The sequence below is a fragment of the Homalodisca vitripennis genome, chromosome 2 (genome assembly GCF_021130785.1).
Source record: "Homalodisca vitripennis isolate AUS2020 chromosome 2, UT_GWSS_2.1, whole genome shotgun sequence".
NCBI lineage: Eukaryota > Metazoa > Arthropoda > Insecta > Hemiptera > Cicadellidae > Homalodisca > Homalodisca vitripennis.
Window position 1 is genome coordinate 164,415,036 of NC_060208.1, and position 1,904 is coordinate 164,416,939.

The window sequence follows — 1,904 nt, forward strand, 5'->3', positions numbered from 1 at the left end:
TCAGCTAAATATCACGAAATCAATACACCAGCATCGAACACCCTGTCGTTTGTGTAGAAATGACGTTTCAATGAAAGTCGAGCGATGAAATCATTCTAGATGTATCATGTTGATAGCTAGGTTACGCTAATGCTCAGCCAAATCCCATAAGGTTACAGAGATCATTATCAAATATAATGTTGTATATTATTTAATAAAGTTACTTGCAAATGTTCAAGTCCATAGCTCAATTATTTTTAGTTGCCCTTTGGAAAAACAGGCAAACAGTCAGAAGAAGAATTTTAAGGACCTGTAATATCTTTTAATTTTAAAAAGTAATATCTCTTCCACCATATACATCTATCTGCTACAGAAGGATCTTGGTTTCATATTCACAAAGTAAAGTGCTTGGTAAATGTATTGTAGTTTCATGTACCGGAATGATGTCCATTACTCTCTACACTATATCAGAGCATAGTTTCACCAAAACTCCTATTTTGTGCTTAAGAACTAACCTGTACAAATATGGTCATATTTAGCACTTGCGACTTCAATCTTCTTTTAGCTCCCTAAGTGTTATAATTATTAAATTGGTTTAGAATTCTTAAACCACGTAATTTCCGTAAACTACAAAAATACAATAACCTCGAGACATTAATATAAGAGATATTGAATTGAGTAATAATGCTTACAAAATAATTAAAAAAATATAAATGTAACTTAGCAATAAAATTATCGAGACGGTACTAGTCTCCCTTGTACGTCTGGAGATCTAAAAAATTATGTCTTATGTACTAAAAGTCCGAATTTTAGATTTTACACCATACCAGGGAAAAACAATTAATGTCAGGGATTGAACTACAAGAAACAAACTAAGAAGATTCGTGATATTTGTCACAGTGATGAAAGTTAAAAGTATATAGACGTCACTAATATATCCTTTTCAGATGGTCTAAAAATGTGTCGGATTTTACTGTCGTAATCTAATTGCCACTGGTATCTGACACTCTGTTATATTAATATAAAGCATGGTATAATCCGTGTTAAAAACGTACTCTGTATTTTGTTTAATGGGTTACCGACAGCTGCTGCTCTGATGAGAATAACGTTTAACTCTTGCATGTTATTATCCTTGCCATTAACCGACTGCATGTGTTTGTGACTTCAATTTATATTATTTCTCTTTAACTCGAGGTAATATTTTCAATGTTTCGCTCCTACTTCAAAGGTCATTATGGATTAGAAAATTAGTTAATTAACTATCCTTAAAACACGAATAAAAATTTGTTTACTTACTCCACTAATAGACTTTACTATGAATAATTCGTAAATTGTGGAAATGTTAAACGGGTAATTTTTATTAGTGTATACAAATTCGAAGTTTTTACTGCAATGGAATGTTTAAAAAGGCTTTGCATTACTGAAATTGGAGTTCAAGGCTAAAAATTAACAAAAGTATATGCTAGAAATAAAGAGTACTTGTTACGTATATAAGCGCGTGACTACCACATATTGAAGAACAGTTTTACTGTTACAACAAATCTTCGTCAAGTGTAATCATTAGTTTTATGGGTTTCCCTGTAAAAGTGTCAATTTTCGTGGAAATGCACCGACTGTTTATTTAACTTTGTTTAAGGCTAACAATTTCAACTGCTTTCTCAGTTGTCTTCTTCAAAGATGTTGCATAACACAAAGGTAAGTAAAGCACTTAGTTTAATGGCTTATCCAAATATGGAAAATTAACGTTTTTCAACATTTTTATTTTCATAATTTAATAAGGGCAAACTTACTTTCATAAGTTTATAGCGTGTCTGTACATAAAAAATGACAACATTCAAGTGAAGTAATGCAATAAAAACTCATCCTTAAAAACACTGGTAAATATTTATAAGTGAATATATATAGCATATTGATATTTTATTCAG